Below are 205 nucleotides of genomic sequence, written 5' to 3'. Positions count from 1 at the left end.
TGTGTCTGTGTGTGTGTGTGTGTGTGTGTGTGTGTGTGTGTGTCGCTATGGAAAACATTAACAGACCACTTGAAAATTCTCATTTTCTCTTGATTTACGATTTATAGTTATGTGTTTGAGTAAAATAAAATTTTTTGTTTAAATAAAAATGTTGTCATTTAGTAGAATATGATAAATGTCCATAGGATTATATATATTTATTAGG

The 205-nt window shown here is 28.8% G+C and overlaps 1 long non-coding RNA gene across 1 annotated transcript in view; it reads right to left on the bottom strand.

Annotated features, from left to right (window-relative positions):
* Positions 1-205, bottom strand: part of LOC107688949 (uncharacterized) — a 71,704-nt gene that overhangs the window by 23,572 nt on the left and 47,927 nt on the right. The gene's annotated exons all lie outside the window — the stretch shown is intronic.

This window comes from Sinocyclocheilus anshuiensis, unplaced genomic scaffold (assembly GCF_001515605.1).
Source record: "Sinocyclocheilus anshuiensis isolate Anshui unplaced genomic scaffold, SAMN03320099.WGS_v1.1 scaffold777, whole genome shotgun sequence".
NCBI lineage: Eukaryota > Metazoa > Chordata > Actinopteri > Cypriniformes > Cyprinidae > Sinocyclocheilus > Sinocyclocheilus anshuiensis.
Note: the sequence above shows the minus strand (reverse complement) of the source record. Positions and strands in the feature narration are given on the sequence as shown.